The sequence below is a fragment of the Nomascus leucogenys genome, chromosome 5 (assembly GCF_006542625.1).
Source record: "Nomascus leucogenys isolate Asia chromosome 5, Asia_NLE_v1, whole genome shotgun sequence".
Classification (NCBI taxonomy): Eukaryota; Metazoa; Chordata; class Mammalia; order Primates; family Hylobatidae; genus Nomascus; species Nomascus leucogenys.
The window spans coordinates 111,570,362-111,591,802 of NC_044385.1; the positions used below are offsets into that span (position 1 = coordinate 111,570,362).

General features: G+C 32.0%; 1 long non-coding RNA gene across 1 annotated transcript; it reads right to left on the reverse strand.

Annotated features, from left to right (window-relative positions):
- Positions 1 to 432: 432 nt before the first annotated feature.
- On the reverse strand, positions 433 to 21,047 carry LOC115835214. Its single transcript, XR_004030209.1, has 3 exons — positions 21,037 to 21,047; positions 8,461 to 8,469; positions 433 to 512 (listed from the first exon to the last, which is right to left on the reverse strand). It is a non-coding gene; the product is annotated as an uncharacterized LOC115835214 (long non-coding RNA).
- Positions 21,048 to 21,441: the final 394 nt, after the last annotated feature.

Genomic DNA, 21,441 nt, shown 5'->3' on the forward strand with positions numbered 1-21,441 from the left:
ACCGAGAAGAATGAGTGAGTGGGAGGGGAGAGAATGAAGAGAACTGGGTTAAACGGTACAAACATACAGTAAGATAAAATGAATATATTCAATGTTTGATAGCAGAGTAGGGTAACTATATGTAACAAAAATGCAATGTACTCAAGTGATAGACATCCTAAATACTCTGACTTGATAACTACACCTTGTATACATGTGACAGAATTTTTCAAGTATCCCATACATTTGTACAAAAAAATTAAATACTTAAGTCACCAGGTACATTAGCCCTTAACAAGGGAGTCATCCAGTCATTTAAAGAATAGAAGCCAGACATTGATTTCTCCTCTCTAGCTATGAAAGCCCTAAATGACATCTTCTTCCAATAGAAGGCTGTTTTCTCTACATTGAAATCTATTGTATAGTGTAGCCACCTTCATCAATTATCTCAGCTAGATCATCTGGATAACTTGCTGCAGCTTCCACATCAGCACTTACTGCTTCACTTTTCATGTTTATGTTATGAAGATGGCCTCTTTCCATAAAACTGATGAGCCAAGTCGGCTAGCATTGAACTTTTCTTCTGTAGCTTCCTCACCTCTTTCAAGCTTCCAGAATTAAAGAGACTTAGGACTTTGCTCTCCATTAAGTTTTGTCTTAAAGGAATGTTGCAGCTGTTTTGATCTTCCATCCAGACTACTAAAACTTTCTCTATATCAGCAATAAAGCCATTTTGCTTTCTTACTTTTCTAGAGAAACTTTTCTTATTTTCTAGGAAAACTTTTCTTTCACAATCACAACTTGGCTAACTGGTGCAAGAGACCTAGCTTCCAACTTGTCTTGGCTGTCAGTATGCCTTCACTAGGCTTAATCATTTCTAGCTCTTGATGTGAAGCGAGAGACATACGAATCTTCTTTTCATTTGAACACTTAGATGCCATTGTAGGGTTATTAATTGGCCTAATTTTGATATTCGTGTCTCAGGGAATAGCAAGACCTGAGAAGGAGATCAATGTAGGAATGATTGGTTGGTGTAGCCATCAGAACATGCAATATTTATTTATTAAATTTGCCATCTTGTATGAATGCAGTTTATGCTGACCCAAAACAATTACAATAGGAACATCAAAAACCACTGATCACAGGTCACCATAAAAGTTACAATAATAATGAAAAGCTTTGAAATATTGTGAGCATGACCAAAATGTAACACAGAGAAATAAATTGTGCACACACTGTTAGAAAAAAAGTGCTGATAGATTTGCTGGGTGGAGCGTTTCCTCAAACCTTCAATTTGAAAAAAATACATTATCTGTGAAATGCAATAACATGAAGCAGAATAAAATACGGTATGCCCCCAGGTAGATTTTTGTTTTTTTATTCTTTCACACTTTGGCTTGTGGTCATCTGATTATATATATGGAAATGTGTGTCATTACTCATCTCATCAAAAATGTGACAGTTATTATGCACACCTTTCTGAATGTATCACTCAAAGCTAGGTTTAATTGCTTTAATACATTGGTAATGATCCAATATATGCTTTGAAATTGTTTTATAAAAGGGTTGACCAATTGATATTTTATTATTGTTAGTCCTCTTTTGATGATTGCAAAGTATGTGAAAATAAACCTCTTTGAACTTCTCTTCTCATAAACAAGTGTGTTTTTTACTCTTAGGGATGGGTTCCCAGAAATGGAATTGTTGGAACAAAGTGTAAATGCGGTTTTAATTTTTTTAGATGTTGCCAGATGGCTTTGTAAGGTTTTTTTAAACAATTCACATCTCTTCTAGCATTGTAGGAGAGTACTTTAAGCCTGCATTCCTGTTGACAATAGATGTTATTACTCATTTTAATTTTGTCAGACTGATATGTGTAATGTGATATCTCATTCTTACTTTAACTTGCATTTCCCTGACTAGCAGTAAATTTCAGTATATTTTCATATGTATGCTGGTCATTTGAATTTGCTATTATATGACTTGCATTTTCATATTCCTGCCCTTTTTTCTATTGTTTTGGGGGGTTAGTCCTTTGTATGTAACATAAGTTGTCTTTATATTACAAGTATTTTTAATTTAAATTCAATTGCTTTTCTGTTAATCTTCTCAGTATTACTTTTTCTAAATAAATAAAGTCTGCCTTTTAAATTACAGGGATTTTTTTATTTCAGAATATACTAAACTCCCCTAAGATTGTAAATGCACATTCAGGAATATTTTTGAGGGGCTTTTATTTTTTAAAGCATCCATTTTTCTAGTCTAAGATATATGCCCAGGTTTATACTATCAAACTTTATTTTACAAATTTACTTATCTTGCACCTCTTGCAATCGGCATTACTACCTTTTAAAATATTTGGTCAAATTATCTGTTCCTGGAGATAACATTTTTGGAGAGAATTTTAGTTACAGATTCAATTTTCTTAGTAAGAGTGCTTTACAGTTTTATGTTTCATACTGAATAAGTTAATGTAGTATATACTTCTCTAGGAAATAATGCCTTTTTACTAAGTTGTATTATTTATATGTGTAGAGTTTTTTTGTAGTATTCCTTTTTAAATATTTACAACTCATAATTCTCTATTTTATTCTTAGTATCATAATTTGTGTCTTGTCTCTTTTATCTTTGTTAGTCTTCTTAAAGGCTTGTTAGTTTTACTGAGTTTTTCAAAGAGCTGGCTTTCTGTTTAATTTTTATTTTCTGATTTTTTTCTATTTTCATTTTTATGATTTTCTTCGTTCTACTTGATCTGGGTTTAGTTTGCTCTTTTTTTCTAGTTTCTTAAGTTGGAAACTTAGTTATTTAATATAGATTTTTCTAATATAAACATATAATGAAGTAAATGTTTTTCTCAGCAATACTGTAGTTATAAACCACAAATCTGGCAATTTAAATATTTATTGTCATTCAATGTTCTTTTTAAATTTATTCAAAACTTCCTCTCTGACCAACAGTTTATTAAGAAGTGTGGATTGTTTGGTCTGTCATTAATTTTGACTCGGTAATTATCAATCAAGCATCAATAAACATTTGTGTGGAGCTTTTTGTGTGGCTATAAATTTTCAACTCATTTAGGTAAATATGAGGAGCACAATTCCTTGATCGTATGATATGACTATGTTAAGCTTTGTGAGAAACTTTCAAACTGTCTTCCAAAGTGGTTGTTCCATTTTGCATTCCTACCAGTAATTAAAGAGTTCCTGTTGATCAATGTCTTCATAAGCATTTGAAATTGCTGGTGTTTTGGGGTTTAAGTGTAGATAGAGTAAAATTTGTTTTAATTTTTTTAACTTAATTTCATAGCGATGTGATGTTGAGCATCTTTTCATACACTTATTTCTATTTGTATATCTTTGGTGAAATGGAAATTCAGAATTTTTGTGCCCCTTTTAAAATTAGGTATTTTGTTTTCTCATTGTTATTGAATTTAAAAGCCTCTTTGCTTATTTTCAGCACACTTTCTTTATCAGACATGTGTCTTGCAAATATTTTCTCCAAGTCAGTGGCTTCATGTTTTCTTCTATAACGTTATTTTGCAAAACAGAATTTTAAAATTTTAATGAAATCTAACTTAACAAGTTTTTGTTCTTTCATGAGTTATGCGTTTGGTGTTTTTGTTTTATCTAAAAAGTCATCATCATATCCAAGATAATCTATATTTTTTCTTATGCAATCTTCTAAGTCGTTCTATAGTATTATGATTTACAAACTCTGTGGTAAATTACTTAAACATATAAAATCTTGCCGGGCGTGGTGGCTCATGCCTGTAATCCCAGCACTTTGGGAGACCTAAGTGGGTGGATCACGAGGTCAGAAGTTCGAGACCAGCCTGGCCAATATGGTGAAACCCTGTCTCTACTAAAAATACAAAAAAAAAAAAAAAAAAAAAAAAATTAGCTGGGAGTGGTGGCACGTGCCTGTAGTCCCAGGTACTTGGGAGGCTGAGGCAGGAGAATGGTGTGAACCCAGGAGGTGGAGGTTGCAGTGAGCCAAGATCGCGCCACTGCACTCCAGCCTGGGCGAGAGAGCAAGACTCGCCCCAAATTAAAAAAAAAAAAGGTATAAAATCTGCCTAGATTCTTTTTTAAAAATGTGTCCAATTATTAAAGCAGTTTTTAATGAAAAGATTGTATTTTTCTCCATTGGATTGCTCTTTTTTTTTTTTTTTGTCAAGTATCAGTTTATTCTATTTGTTTAGATCTATTTCTGGGCTCTGTTTTCTGTTTTCATTGTTCTGATTGTTTACTATTTCTGCCCATATCACATTTTATAGATTACTGTAGCTATACAGTAAGTCTGGATATCAGGTACTGTCAGCACTCCAATTAGAATTTCTTAAATAGCGTGTTAGTTATTTTGGGTCATTTGGCTTTTCATACACGTTTTAGAATCTTTTCTGTTTGTCTGTGTTTAATTTTTTATATCCACAATGTAAGTACTTGGGATTTTGATTGGAATTGTTTTGAATCTATTTGTCAATTGAGGAAAACGAACAGCCTAAAGTCTTTCTATGCATGAGTTCGAAAAATCTCTCCAATGATTTAAAACAAATTTGATTTCTTTCCTCAGAGTTTTGTAGTTTTTATCATTTAGATATTGCCCGTATTTTTGTTAGATTTATACCCAAATCACCCTCTTGTTTCTTCTTTTTATTTTTATGGGGAAGGAGTGGGGAAGGTGATGCTAATGTAAATAGTGCTTATTTTTAATTTCAAATTTAAGTTGCTCCTTGCTGGTATAGAAGAAATCACTTGACTTATCTATATTAAACTTGTATCTGCAATCTTGCTACAGTTTCTTACTTTTAATTAATTAATTTAATTGCTAAATAAGGTTGAATATATTTATCATATAAAACATTATGTTTTGAAATATATGTACTCTGTGGAATGGCTACATAGAATTTATTAATGTATGAATTACCTCACATTCTTTCATTTTTTTGTGGTGAGAACACTTAAAATCTACTCTCAGTGATTTTTAAGAATACAATACATTGTTTTTAATTACAGTCATCACATTGCACAATAGACTTCTTGAACTTATTTCTCCAACCCGAATGAAATTTTGTATCCTTTGGCCAACATCTCCTCAACCATACTCCCTCCCACAACCCCAGCCTCTGGTGGCCACCATTCAATTTTGTGGTACTATGAGTTAATATTTTTAGGTTCCACATAAAAGTGAGGTCATGCAGTATTTGTCTTTCTGTGTCTGGCTTATTTCACTTAACATTATGTCCATAATGTCCTACGGATTCATCTATGTTGTCATAAATGTTTGTGTGTGTTGTGTGTGTGTGTGTGTTGTCATTGTGTGTGTGTGTGTGTATGTGTGTGTGTGTGTGTGCGCGAGTGATATATATAAATCCAGTGTGATGTAGGATTTTTCTTCTCAGCCACTTTGCAAGCCGGGACTTCTGGCCAGCAACCCCCTGCCCAGGCCCTGCTCAGCTACAGTGGCATGCCCAAACTCAACTGTGTTATAGCTTGTACTCATGTTCGGCAGTTTCTGAGCTCTTATATCATGCCCAAGAAGAATGAGGATACACTGGACATTAAGTGGTGAGAAGGGTAGAGAATATAAATCCTAAGTTCATTTTCTTTATTCATTTATCCATTGATGAACACAGTTTGATTCTATAGCTTAACTATTGTGAATAATACTTCAGTGAACATTGGTGTGCAGCTCATTCTTTGACATGCTGATTTCGTTTCCTTTGGATATATATCCAGGGGTGAGATTACTGGATCATAGGGTGACACTATTTTTATTTTTTGGAGAAACATTTTTGCTGTTTTCCATAATGGCAGTATTAATTCATATTCCCGCCAACAATGTATACAAGGCTTCCCTTTTCTTTACGTGCTCACCAACACTTATCTTTTATCATTTTGATAATAACCCTTTCTAACAGGTTTGAGGTGATATCTCATTCTGGTTTTATATTTCCCTGAGGATTAGTGATGTTGAGTATTTTTCTTATATACCTGTTGGCTGTTTGTGATTCTTATTTTTAGAAATGTTTAATTAGGTACTTTGCTCACTTTTAAATTAGATTGTTTTCTTACTACTGAGTTGTTTAATTTTTTATATGGTTTAGTTATTAGCCACTTATATGCATGGTTTGCAAATATATTATACCATTTCATAGTTGTCTCTTCACTCTGTTGATTTTTTTTTTTTTTTTTTTTTTTTTTTTTTGGCTGTGATATAGGATTTTTCTTCTCAGTCACTTTGCAAGCTGCAGACTTCTGGCCAGCAACCCCTTGCTCAGACCCTGCTCAGCCACATTGGTGTGCCCAGGCTCACCTGTGTTATAGCTTGTACCCATGTTTGGTGGTTTCTGAGCTCTTATACCATGCCCAAGAAGAATGAGGATATGCTGGACATTGAGTGGTGAGGAGTGCAGAGAAGAATTATATTGAGTAATGAACAAGCTTTCAATGAAGAGAAAACACGGGGGTGGTCCCTGTACTCAAAGGTGGGAAATTCCCCACATATGGCTGGGTTTGAGGCCTTTTATGGACTCCGAATAGGGAGTGTGTGCTGATTGGTTTGTGAGTATGCAAAAAAGGTTTAAGGGAAGACACCACTCAAAGGTGGCCACAACAGTGTAGAAAACCAATTAGGAAAGGGTAGGTATATTTAAACTAGGTGAAGTGTGGGGATCAATCAACAGAAGGCATGCCAAACAGGAAGACAAGTTCTCCCTCTGGTCTGAGGATTTAACTTTTAGCTTGGCTTTAAGGTTTTAAGCTGTCTTTGGCTCAGAGGTGAGGTTTCATCAGGGATCCGTCCCTATCTGCCCAGGCATTTGGCTACCTCCTGTAACTATCAGCTGTACAAAAGCTTTTTCACTTGATGTATTCCTATTTGTCTGCTTTTTGCCTTTGTTGCCTAGACTTTTAGGGTCATATCCAAAAAATTATTGCCCAGAACAACGACATAGGGCCCTTCTCCTAATTTTACTTTTAGTAGTTTTAAAGTTTTGGAACTTACATGTAAGTCTTTAATTCATTTGGAGTTGATTTTTATATGTGGTGTGAGTCGAAGGTCTAATTTTATTCTTCTGTATGTCAATATTGAGTTTCCCATTACCATTTATTAAAGAGACTGTAATTTCTTCCTTGTGTGTTCTTGATTTATGTCAAAAATTAATTGACCACAAATGCACAGATTTTCTTGTGGGCTGTCTATTTTGCTCCATTGGTCTATGTCTCTGTATGCCAGTACTATACTTTTTTAATTACTAAAACTTTGTGTTGTTTCAAAATCAGGTAGTCTGATGTCTCCATCCTTTTTCTTTTTGCTGAAGAATGCTTTGGGGGTCTTTTATGGATCCATACAAATTTTAGGATTGTTCTTATTTCTGTGAAAAATGTCATTGGAATTTTAGTAAGGATTACGTTGAATATCTGAATCATTTTGGATAGTATGGACATTATAACAATAATGTAGGTAATTCCTCCAATCCATGAACATGTGATAACTTTCACATTGTTTGTGTCTTCTTCAATTTTTTTCACCAATCTTTTAAAGTTTTCAGGGTACAGAACTTTTGCCTCATTGGTTAAATATTTTCCTATGTATTTTTTGTAGTTATTGTAAATACAATTTTTTATTTCTTTTTGACATAGTTCAGTGTTAGCATGTGGAAACACTAATAATTTTTAATTGTTTATTTTGTATCCTGATACTTTACTGAATTAGTTTATTAGTTATAGTAGATTTGCAGGAATCTTTAGGGCCTTCTGTACATAAGATCATATTGTCCCCAAACAAGGACACTTTAACTTTCTCCTTTTAAATTTGGATATCTTTTCTTTTTCTTTCTCTTGCTAAATTATTCTGGCAAAAACTTCTAGTAGAATGTTAAACAGAAGTGGTAAGAGTCAGCACTTTGTCTTGTTCCTAAACATACAGAAAAAGGTTTTGACTTTTCACTATTTACTATAATGTTAGCTGTGATTTTTGTCACATATGGCCTTTATTGTGTTGATACACCTTCCTTTATACATAAACTATTGAAAGTTTTTATTATAAAAGAATGTTGAATTTTGTCAAATGTCTTTTCTGCAAATATTGACATGCTTATATAGTTTTTGTTCTTAATGCTGTTAATGTTGTCTGTCACATTTATATATTTGAGTGTGTTGAAACATTTTTGTATCCCTGGAACAAATCTCACTTTATCACGGTGAATGTTCCTTCTGATTGATTTTAATTAGCTAGTGTTGTTTTGAAGATTTCTGCATGGGTGTTCATCAGGAAAATTGGTCTATAATTTTCTGTTCTGGTAGTGCCCTTGTCTATATTTAGTATCTGGGTAAAACTGGCCTGGTAAAACGAGATGGAAGCATCCCTACTTCTTTATATATTTGAATGCTGTGATAAGGATTGGTATTAATTCATTAAATGTTTGGTAGAAATCAGCAGTGAAGCCGTTAGGTCCTGGGCATTTTTTTGATAGCAGACTTTTTATTACTGATTCAATTTCCTTGGTTGTTAATGGTCTGTTCAGGTTTCCTATTTCTTCATAATTCAGTCTTAGAAGGTTGTGTATATTTAGAAATTTATCCATTTCTTCAAGGTGATGCATTTCGTTGGGGTTTAATTATTCATCCTGGTCTCATGACCCTTTGTATTTCTGTACTATCGATTGTAATGCACCTTCTTTTTTTCTGATTTTAATTACCTGAATTTTCTCTTTTTTTCTCAGTCTACCTACAATTTGTGTATTTTATCTTTTCAGAAAACCAACTCCCTTTTTAAAACTGTTTTCTAATCTCTGTTTTATTTCTGATCTGATATTTATTGTTTTATTCTTTTTATTTTCTTCGGTCTTAGTTTGTTCTTTTTCTAATTCCTTGAGGTATAACAGTTTGTTTATTTGAAATTTTTCTTCCTTATTCATATAGGCATATATTGTTATAAATTTCTCTTCTGGATCTGCTTTTGTTGTGTTTTTAAAATTTTGGTGTATTATATGTTCATGTTTATTATATTATAATATTTTAAATTTTTATTTTAAAATTTCCTCTTTGCCCCATTGGTTGTTTAGAAGCATGGTGTTTAATTTACATGTATTTTTAGATTTTCCAAAATTCTTGCTGATGCTGATTTCTAGATTCATACCATTATGGTCCAAAAAGATACTTGATTTGATTTCTATATTCTTAAATATGTTAAGACCTGTTTTGTGGACTAATGTATGATCTATTGTGGAGAATGCTCTCTCTGTGCTTGAGAAGAATGTATATTCTGCTGCTGTTGGATGGAATGTCCTGTATGTCTGTTAGGTCTATTTTGTATCAAGTGTGGTTTATATCCAATGTTTTTCTATTGATTTTCTGTCTCAATACTCTGTTCATTGCTAAAAGTGGGTTATTGAAGTCCCTTAATATTGTTGTATTATAGTCTATCTCTCCCTTCCAATCTACTAGTATTTTACATATTTCAGTGTTTCTATACTGGATGCACGTATATTTACCATTTCTTCCTGGTTAATTGATTTATCATCATATAATGACCTTCTTTGTCCTATTTTATAGTTTTTGAATTAAAGTCTTTTTTTTCTGATGAAAGTACTGCTCATTTTTTGTTTCCCTTGGTACCTGGGATATCTTTTTCTATTCTTTCACTTTCACTCTATATGTATCCATAGAAGTGAAGTGAGTCTCTTGCAAGATGTATGTAGTTGGGCCTGGTTTCTTTATCCATTCAACCACTCTATGTCTTTTGATTAAAGGATATAAGTCATTTAGATTTAAAGTTATTGTTTACTTACTTCTGCTATTTTTAAATTGTTTTCTGTTGTTTTATAAGTCCTTTGTTCTTTTCTTCCTTTTGCTGTTTGCCTTAGTGATTAGATTACTTTCTTTAGTAATATACTTTTATCCTTCACTTTTTCTCTATTGTGTATCTTACTGAGGCTTACAAAATATCTCATAATTATGACATACATTTTTAAGCTCATTAATTCATGTCTTTTGGATAAAATACACTACATTTTTACTCCAACCCCTGCCCACATTTTAAATTATTGATGTCACAGTTGTATCTTTTTATACTGTGTGTCCCTTGTAAAATTATTGTAGGTATTATTATTGTAATGGTGTTGTCTTTTAAGCTTTATTCTAAATTTACAAGTGATTTACACATTATCATTACAATGTTAGAGTTTTCAAATTTGACTGTATACTCATTTTTACCATCTAACTCTTTCTTTTTAAAATGTAGGTCGATGTTTCTGACTCATTTCATTCTCCATGTTTCTGAAGAAGTTATTTAAACTTTTCTTTCAAGGCAGGTGTCCTGGTGACAAATTCATTCAATTTTTGTCAAGAAAGTCTTTAATTTTTTTTTCAATTTTGAAGAATAATTTTACCAAATAAAGAAATATAAGCTGGTGTTTCATTTTGTTTTTCTTTCAACACTTTAAAATGTCACTCTACACTTTTGCTAAAAATGTTTCTGGAGAAGCACAGTGTAATTCTTATCATTGTTCCTCTGGAGGTAAAGTGTTCTTCATTTCAGGCTTTTTTAAAGATTGTATGTTTGTCTCTGGTTTCATATACTTTAAATATAATATATCCAGGTGTAGATGTTTTAGTATTTATCTCAGTTGCTATTCTCTGAGCTTCCATAATCTGTAATTTAGTGTCTGTCCTTAATATTTTTAAAAATCTCGGCCATTGTTACTTCAAATTATTCTTCTGTTCCTTTTGATCTTTTTTCTCTTTCTTTTATTACAATTATGCATATGTTACATATTTTATAATTATCTTATGGTTTTTGAAAATCCTGTTTTATAGTTTTGAGAGTTTTCTCCTAGTATCTTAGTTACAAATCTATGGTTTATCTTCACGCTTATTGATTTTTTCACTGGCTGTGTGCACTCTCTGATAAGCCCATATAGGAGATCCTTCATTTTTGTTACTATGTTTTTTTTTATTTTTAGCATTTCCTTTTGATTTTTCTTTGTTTCCACACCTCTGCTTATACTATGCATATGTTTGTACATGCTGTCTACCTTTTTCATTATAGCACTTAAAATATTAATCACAGTTATTTTAAACTTCCTTTGTGATAACTTCAAAATCTTTGTCTTACCCTGTTTCTGATGCTTGCTTCCTCTCTTCAGACAGGGTTGTTGTGTTACCTTTAGCACATTTTTTGGTAGAAAGCCAGACAAAATTATTACATAACAGGAACTAAGGTAGATAGGTTCTTAGTGTGACGTTTTATGTTGTTTTGGCAAGGAATTAGGCTGTGTTTACTGCTTTTTGTAGCTATGATGTCAGTGGCTAACATTTTTTCCAGTGATCTTGTTTTGTCTCCCTGCTTATGTTTGGATTTTTCAAGAGATACCTTACATGGATTGAGGCTTGCAGTTCTTTTAGCTGTAACTTCCTGTTACTATACAGGAACCCTATCGATGTGGTTGTAAGCTGAGTGACAAGGGGAGTTGTACTGTAGACCTAGGTATTAGGTCTTTTGGTAATTAGGTATTAGTCTTTTAGTAATCTTTGATTGGCTATTCCTCTTCCCCAACATCAGTGGTTAAAGGGGGCTACAGCTGGGAATATCTCTTCCCTCAGATAGGTTAGTATTTGGTAATCCCCCAATCCGCTTTGATATGCAGTTTTACCTAAAAATGAGCCTTGTTAAGGACAACAGGGAACTCTGAGAATACTTCCAAGTGGTTACTTTTCCCTCCCCCAGCCAGAAACAGGAAAATATTTTCTTCAACAGTTACCCTGAGAACTGGGTAGGTTTCTGGAAGTAAAATTCACAACGGTGTGTCTTCTTGCCCCTTCAGAGCTTTTAACTGTCAAAGTAGTTTACACTGAGCCTTTTGCAATTAATACATTACGGTTTCAAGTGCTCTTACCAATACTGGTTCCAGCTGTTGGCTTCTGCTCCTGGGCTGCTGCTGTGAATAACCTATTAATTTCTTTATCTGTCTGTCTGACTCAACAGGTTTTAGGACAGCAGTTTGCCCTGCAACTTTGTCTGATGGATCTAAAGACAATCGATTTTTATTTTGCTTTGCTTTTATTTTCCTTGTTGTGAAAGTGGGAATAATGGTTTCCAATGCTCTTACGTGTTGGACTAGAAACTGAAAGGCCCTGGCTGTGTTTGTTTGTTAAAAAAGAAGGTTTTCTTTCTGTTTCAATGTTCTCTGCAATTATCATTTGTGAATTAATCAAGTTTATGGCAGAAAAAATACTTTCTTTTTAAATTAATAACTTCTCTGTTTATTATTTTTCTCAAGTTATTTTTAGTATAGTTTTATTCCCTTAGAAAAAATGTCCAGCTACACAAATCAATACATTTATTTAACCATTTGTAGTGCATTCCTGAATTATTTTTGTAGAAATGTTAAATGCAAACATCCTTAGTATGGAATGTTTCTAAAAGAAGGATCATAAATCATTTCTGAAACTTACCTACTGGTTCTATAACAATAAAATATATGACATGATCTAAATCAGGGGTTTGCAAACTATGACCCATAAACCAAATCTTGCACATCAGTTGTTTTTATAAAGAAAATGTTCTCGTAATACAGCCAACTTATTTGTTTACATATTGCCTATTGCTGCTTCCGCATTATGGTTTTAGAATTGAATATTTGTGACAGAGATTGAATGTTCCCAAAAGCCTAAATTATTTACTGTTTCCATGTTTAAAGACAGAATCTGTTTGTCCCTTAAATAAATGATAATCATCACTAAGCACATAAAGGTTTCTAAAAGAATTAAACTGAAATTAAAAGTATGTTGCCTTAAGCTTGAGTTGTCACTTCAAACTTTGTTATATCAGTATTTTTAACATTCCTTAGAATATATATTGTGTACATTTAAAAAGCTATAGTAGAGCAAACTAGTTATAAAAAAACTTAAAAATATTACCCATTCAAAATAAAATAAACGTTATATAACATGAAGAATTTTATAAATGTTGACATTCTCAAAGTGTAAATATTTTGTGTGTAATTGTCAGAAATTTAGCTACAGTTTCTTCTCTCATTTACATCTGCCAAATTTGCTAAAAATGACTAATCTATTGGTTTATAGTTTATATCACAGCTGCTGAAATTTATTTTTTATAGAATGGCTATTTTTCTAGCTTTTGGCACCATTAGTTTTGTAAAACTAACCGAGTTTTAGTGTGACAGCACTTGAAACTTGTCATAGGAAGGTTAAAATCTCAGTTACCATGGCATACAGCATTTCTCATATTCCTATTTTTAATGTTAGATACAAGAAAAACAAGGAAACCAACCAAAACTAGAGCGCCCAAAAAGAAATTGAAAATTACATATTGACTCCACATTTTGAAAATATTCCAAATAGACATTTATTTAAACTCTTGCACCCAAATTTTTAACAATACACCAATATTTACTTTAAAATGACATGAAAAGATAATTCTTTAAGACAGTTCATTCATTCAGTATTTGCCAAACATTTTCTAAAGGCTGAGAGTATCTAAGATGACAGTAGGTCACAAATTGTTAAAAAATGTATACTTGGTATAGAAATACTTACGAAGTCAGTATAACTAAAAGTAAAATAAATCATTGTAGATTTCAAAATATAACAATTCAAAAAATAAATATATTGCTTGGGATAATTTTTAAAAAGTATTGGAAAGAACCCATTTGATTTATCATTGAAGAAAAATTCTGGGGTAATACGACCAAGATTAGAAAGGTATTGCCTTTTATTCTCCATTATATTTTAGTTGTTAATTTTAGTAATGCATGGGATATTGGGGGAGTATACCATAAACATGTACAATACTTAAAATGAAAACTCTTTAAAATTAAATATCTTTGATTCTTAAAGTTAAGATAAATTAGAAATAAATTCATTAAAAAATTAGTCTGAAATAATATGATGAAAATAATATAAAATCTATCTTCTGTGTGCTTTGTAATAAAATTCAAATATATTATTATCCACAGATAACTTTAAATATAGTATTTAATCTAGAATTTTTGAGATTATTGGAGCATCTAAATTACTAACTTTTAGTGTTGAAATAACTGTTTTTTAAAGGTATTGTTTCCTCAAAACAAATTTAAATTTATTGAATATTTATTTGCACACTTAGCAAAACAAAAATATTGAATGCACTAATACATTTTAAATATAATTGTCCCTTTTCTCTTTTAGCGTATTATTTTACCTATTGGCTATTTGGAAGTGTATTAAAATGTTTTCTAGTGAGCTATTTTTAATTGACTTCTAGGTAAATTCTATTGTAAAATACCCAAAACACAGCTACAAAAATGTTTATAGTTGCATTATTTAGAATAGTCCCAAAGTATAATCAATCCAAATACTTAACAATAAAATGGATCAATCAACAGTGATATAATCATGAATGTATTTCTGTAAAGAAGCATTTCTCAACAGTTGATATTTTTAGCTGAATAATTTTTGTTGCAGGAGGCTATCCAGTGTATTGTAGGAATTTTCTACCTACTGGATGACAGTAGCATTACCTTCCCAGTTGTTACAACCTGAAATATGTCCAAAAATTGTCAAATATTTTACAGGAATCAAAATCCCCTTCAGTTAAGAACCACTGCTATATGACAACCAAGTAAAGTAATTAAATATATGAAAAACAATGGAGATAATTTTTGTAAGTAAGTAAAATACTGAGCAAAAGAAACTGGGCACAGTCGATAACATAGTACGTAATTCCACTTATGGCCTAAAAGCAGTGACATCAATCTATCAACTACAGTCAAGGTCTTGTGTATTACCCTTGTGTTGAGGGCATGCTGCAACCTGAAGGGACATGAGTGGACTCTTATGGAGTAGGTAATACTGTGCCTGTTTTCCCCCCCAGTTCCTGAATTCATGAGTGTGTTCAATTCCAGAAAATTTAGGTATAATCTGTACTTGTTATTTGTGTGTTTTTTCTTTATATATTTTCTTTAAAAATATTTCCTTCAAAAATATAAAAATTAAATTTAAATTAAATTAAAATGTCTCTGAACTAATTATGGAAAACAGTTTAAGCTGCCTTCTAACCAGCCTTCATCATTTTTCTTAAGAGCATATTTGAGAAACTTTGCTTCATGATCAAACATTGCGAAGAATGCTACTCACTGGATTTGGAAAAGTAGTTTTTGGATCTACTTGTTGTACTCTTCGTAGGTTTGAGAACTGAAATCTCAGGTGTTTTCCATTGCTTATCTTAAACACAAATGTGTGTGTATATATATATACACATATATACATATTATATATACACATATATACATATATGTATACAAATATACAAATATATACATATATTATATACATATACAAATGTATACATATATTATATACATATTATATATGTATATAATACAGTGTATATATATATACTGTAAATTGAATAGTATCTGGGATATTCAATTAAAATCACATAAAATCACAAATGGATAGGATGTGAATGGTTACTATTTACAGACAAATCAAGGTACTTGGCTATTTTGTAAAGGCAGAAAAAATAATTGATATGAGAAGCATGTTTTAATAAGCAGAGCCTCATCAGCTAACCATGACAATGTATGACAGATCACCAAATTTACCAGTGATTCCATGTGTAAGAATTTGCATGTTGGAAAACATCAATAATATATACAGAACTTGCTCCATGCTTATTTTAGAGCACAGTTCTATTAAATCTTTCCACACAATTTTATTAAAAATGTTTTGCAAATGTCATAGTAAATTGGTCAATAAAGAAAACCATTTTTATCATGCAGATATATATATTTTGACTTTTAAAATTAATTTTATAACATTCAGTTTGATTTCAATTACATTTAATTATTACAGCTTTTTAGTTTCATCATAGGAGAGGAGTACTTGGATCTTTATGCAGATTTCCTTGAAGTTAAAGGTTTTATTTATTTTCATTTTTTAAAAATCTCACGAGTTAAGTGTGTTTGGTGGTTGGTTTTAGTTTTAAAGAGTAGGATAAATTATTTTCAGTGACTTTTTTCAAACCAAGTCAAATAATAGGTTTATTTATGTTTCCATATTTTTCTGCTTTCAAAATCTGTTTCATTTCTATTATGTTCGTAAATGTTAACACTCAATTAGAATAAGATAAATTTCAATGTTTGTTTTTACTTTCTGTCTTTTGTTTCTACTAACAAGAACTGCTAGCTAGCTTTCTGAAATTTAAATATCATTTGTGGCTATTACCTGTAAGGTCTTTGGCTATTTGCTGTTAGCATTATGAACAGTTTGAGTTCATCTGTGCGTTTTTGACAAATTATTTTTCTTTTTAAATCTTCTATTAAAATCTAAGCTTAAAACAAACTACTGAATTTAAAGTATCATATGTGTATGTATAATTATGTATATTATGTATGTATATATTAGTTTCCGATTGCTGTTGAAACACATTACTACAAACTTACTCTGCTTAAACCAACATAAATGTATTATTTTACAGAGCTGCAGGTCCAAACTTTCATTGAGCTTAAAGTAAGGTGTCAGCAGAGTTGCTTTCCTTCTGGAGACTCTAGAAAAGAATCTCTTTCCTTGCATTTTTAAGCCTCTACAGGCTACTTGGCATTGAATGGCTAGTGGCACCTTTCTTTATCTTCAGCAGCAGCATAGCATATTCAAATCTTTCTCTTTGATGTATTCTGACTTATAAGGCCTTTCTTTATTATATTGGGCTCACCCAGATAATATAATATGCCAATTTAAAAATTCTTAGGTTAGTCACATCTGAGAAGTATATTTTGCCATGTAAACGAATATGTTCACAAGTTTCAGGGATTAAAGCTTGGTCATTATGAGGTTAATTTTATGTGTCAGCTTAACTGAGCCATGGGATGCCTGGACAGCTGGTTAAACATTATTTCTGAGCGTGTCTGTGATGGTGTTTTCAGAAGAGATTAGTGTTCAAATTGGTGGACCAAATAAAGCAGATTGCCCTCCCTAGTGTGGGTGGAGACCATCCAATACATTGAAAGCCTAAATAAAACAAAAAGGTAGAAAAGGGCTGGATTAATTCTGCCTGACTGATTGGGCAGGGTTATCAATCTTCTCCTGCCACTCCTATTTCTCAGGCCTTCGACACAGACTGGAATCTCTACTATTGACTTTCCAAGTCTCAGGCTTTGAACTATATGTCACCAGCTTTTCTGACTTTCCAACTTGCAAAGAGCAAACATGGAACTTTTCAGTCTCCATAATCACAAGAGACAATCTCTTACAATATGTCTCTCTTTTACTGGAGAGTTCTAAAAAAATATAGATATCTTTTGGGGACAACTATTTTGTCTATCACAATAAATATATAATTTAAACATCTCAACCCTGAGAAAAGTATAGATAAAATGCTTTTATACTCTATAAATATCATCATGTAGGAGATATCAAATCTTTGAGGTAAACCTTGTTTGAAATAATATTAAAAATATTAAAACTGTCAGCTTCTTTCCATTCTCTACAATTTTGAAAATACCTACTCTAGGTATAATCCTTTTTCTGAAGCTGATGTGCATATCTCCCATCCAGGCTGCATGCATTTACTATATATGCACGTAACAATATGAATATTTCTTGGTGTGTTCCAATCCCTGTCCTTTTGCAATTTGTTGAACATTATCTATATAATGGTTCTAAAACTTACCAGTGCCATCATTCATAGGTCTTGTTCCTCTAGTATTTAAAAATGTATTATTTTCTGGTTCGACAATATTTCACAGGTTAGTCTATTTCAATTTTGAGGAAGTTTTTTTTTCTGAAATTCTTGTCTTTATTAATAACCTTCCACAGAATATCCCTATATAGGCCCTACTTTCCTGAGGGCAAAAGTTTTATCTAGGAATTGTAGGTATAAATAAAGTTTCTGCATCATATGTCTATATGATCAAACACAATGCACTTCATCAACGTTGCAAAATATTGCAACATATGTATTTATTGTAGAAATTTCATTTTGATTTAAGTAGTTACTATTATCATTTAAAGGGGAGAAGGAAACCTTGGCCTGACTAAAGGGAATGATTGCGTGATAGAATCTCACTTATTACTTGAGTGTGTTCTTTCGAAAACACCTCCCAGGTAGTTGTGTGCCAAAAAAAATGTTTACTAACTTGTCTTTAATCTCATTTTTGGTATGCTCAATAAGGCACAATTTTTAAAAGGTGAAGGAGAATTAATCAAATCAACATCAACTTCACATTAAGATGAAATGTTAAATAATTTATGTGCACGGTAATCTTTGAAATGTTGGAACTTTATGAAAATATTTTTTCTTCTTATCTGATATATTATATATTATATATATTATATATTATTATATATATTATATATATTATATATATATATATATATTTTTTTGAGATGGAGTCTCGCTCTTTCGCCAAGGCTGGAGTGCAGTGGCACGATCTCGGCTCACTGCAAGCTCCACCTCCCAGGTTCACACCATTCTCCTGCCTCAGCCTCCCCGTGTTAACTACTAAAAATACAAAAAATTAGCCGGGCGCAGTGGCAGGCGCCTGTAGTCCCAGCTATCTGATATATTTTTAAACATGTACAATAAGAGTCAATGCCTAAAATAATTACTAATTACCACACACAGATTAACTTAATTTGGGGGCACAATATTAAGAAATAATATGTTAAATATAAATATGTGTTCTGCAGTTTCTAAAATGCTCCACAAAATAGATCCCTGGCTAGGAGCTTCCTGTATTTATGTAATAACTTATTCATGAAAGTATTTGAGTGTGTGATTGTTGATAATGAAAGTGGGTTCAGAAGTCCCTATTGATTATAACATTTAGTCTCTCAGTATGCCACAGAAACTGACTTCCATTCAAAGAATGGATTTCCAGAAAAATAAGGGCAGTGAACTGATATTCATAGGAATCATAAACTAAACTTATATCCTTCCTCACTGAGATGCAACTGGTCTTTGAGTTTGGAGTGATGTTTTCTTTGTAACTCACTTGTATACCGGTTGGGGACGAACAATATGTGAAATTGGGATCCTGTCCTAAACAATATGTAATATACTCTGTATTACTAATCAATACATAATATTCTTGGAATAGACAATAATCTTGTCTGTTGAAGCAAGATGTGGAAAGGCTAGTAAAACCTCTTACTGTGACACCTAATGACACATCTGTAAAAATCTGCTTTTATGATTTGTCTCTGTTTAGAGTTCTTAGTATTTATAAGTAGAAGGCTTTCTCATAGACAGCATAATACTTTTCCATCATTTTTTTTTCTGCTACCTGGGTGTTTCAGGCTTCTCATGAAACTAAGGAAATGGGTAGTTAAGTTGTTTTTTTTTTTGATTATCTACATAAAAAATAGTACTTCTGTAGCTGGAGAGCTGGAAGCCTATTATGTAGCACCTCTTAGTAAAATGTTAATAGAAGACCACAACAGCTTCTTCAAACAGAAAAATACATTTATACCAATTTGTGATGTATGTTAAAATAATCCTGTATTTCCTTGATGATGTCCTTTTCAGAAATACTTAAAGTATGCATTTGAAATATATGTTGCATATGTACGCAAATAAAATATGAAATTTTTATTTAATAATATATTCTAGGCCAGGCACGGTGGCTCACGCCTGTAATCTCAGCACTCTGGGAGGCTGAGGCGGGCAGATCACGAGGTCAGGAAATCGAGACCATCCTGGTTAACACGGCGAAACCCCGTCTCTACTAAAAAAATACAAAAAAATTAGCGGGGTGTTGGCGGGCACTTGTAGTCCCAGCTACTCGGGAGGCTGAGGCAGGAGAATGGTGTGAGCCCAGGAGGTGGAGTTGGCAGAGCGAGCCGAGATCATGCCACTGCACTCCAGCCTGGGCGACAGAGCGAGACCCCGTTTCAAAAAAAAAAAAAAAAAATTCTAAATGGAAACACTATGTATCAGTAAGTTCAGTTAATTGAGAGGAACAAAACTGCCACATAAACTGTCAAATCTTTACAAACCATAATGATTCATTTATAATTACATACAAGATCAATATCTGTGAATAAATCATTAGGCGTTTCATGGAGATGCTGCAGTTCTGACTTAATATTGCCCCTCTCCACATTATTTATTCTCCATGGCGTCTTGAGGATTTTGGTAGTAAAAGAACTCTATAGTTTTCTGTTTCACTTTAATCATCAACTCCAAGCAAGCCACTAACGATAGTCATCTCAAATATTCAAAGTTAATGAAAAGTTGTACTTTGCATCATTTAATAAACTCTCATTATTAAATCAAAGATTAGGCACAGACTAAAGTACTAAAAGATGGATGAAATTAAAAATAAGAAAAAAGTAAATGACACAAATCTAATTGAATTGCCACTTTGGCAATGAGATGTGACCAGCAATACATAGAGAAAGTGGCACGTTTTCGATTTCAGTATAGTTATAATGAAACAATAGCATGGAAATGAAGAGCTAAAAATATTAGACAAATAGGCTTCCTGGGAATAAACATCTAAAAGAGATGACATTGTGTTTACTCATTCTGGAATATCACTGATAAGCAACCTTTGAGTTTCCTGATTATGTTGTTTCTTTAAACACCTTTAGAACTTAGGAGTAAACTGAAAGATTGCATATAGGCTAATAAAATATTAACTAAATGTTATGTGACTAAATTGAGAATAAATACAATTCCAAATAAATTGGTTATACTGACAAAAGACAAACAGGATATTACTAATGCAGAGGCATGCATACTTTATGGAAGTTTGTCTTAGAATTTAAGTTTCTTGAAAAAGAAAAATTTAAATAATATTTTGAAAATATGCGGTTGAGAGTCAAACACTACAAGTATATGATAGGAAAGATAAAATGTGCTTAAGTAATGACATATTACTTGAGATAGAATTAGCGATATGGCCTTTGACAAATAGGAATGTGAATACTTTAAAGAACTGGACAAAACCATTTTTATCTTTGATTAGAAGTTGTAATCTTATGAAAGAGGCAATTAAGGACCATAGGAGAGTTGAGAGAAGGAGATGTCTTGACAGAATCAAACTACAACTTCAGGAAAATTATTCTTGATATTTATAGTACATTTGAGAGGGAGAAACTGGTAAAGATATGACAATTATGCTTCAGGTAACTAAAACATCAGGATAAAAATTTAAATACTGTTAGGATACCCACTATAATATAATATAATGTAATTTAATATAGCACAATATAACCATGATTATTAATTTAAATAAATGAGGTTAATAAATAAGATACATAGATGTTTTGTGGGAAACATAAATAGGGTAAAAGGTAGCAGAATGCAGAGATGCAAATACTTATCCAGAGTACTATGTCTCATATTCATTAAAGAAATAGGTATACTTCTCTTGTATTCAGAGACATCACCATGATGGATTAGAAACCTTGTGCCAATTTCAAAAGCTGAAATTTCAATTGTATTTAAATG